This window comes from Mus pahari, chromosome X (genome assembly GCF_900095145.1).
Source record: "Mus pahari chromosome X, PAHARI_EIJ_v1.1, whole genome shotgun sequence".
Lineage (NCBI taxonomy): Eukaryota > Metazoa > Chordata > Mammalia > Rodentia > Muridae > Mus > Mus pahari.
Window position 1 is genome coordinate 144,765,591 of NC_034613.1, and position 234 is coordinate 144,765,824.

Here is a 234-nt window from a genome sequence, read left to right on the forward strand (position 1 = left end):
CTCCAGGAATAAGCTTGTGCCACATAGACAAAGACACCTGTCTCTAAATTTCAGTGCTTAAGACATGGTCTCTCTACATAAAACCAGAGACACTGAAATTGATAGAGGAGAAAGTGGGGAAAAACCTCGAAGATATGGGTACAGGGAAAAAATTCCTCAACAGAACACCAATGGCTTGTGCTGTAAAATCAAGAATTGACAAATGGGACCTCATAAAATTGCAAAACTTCTGTA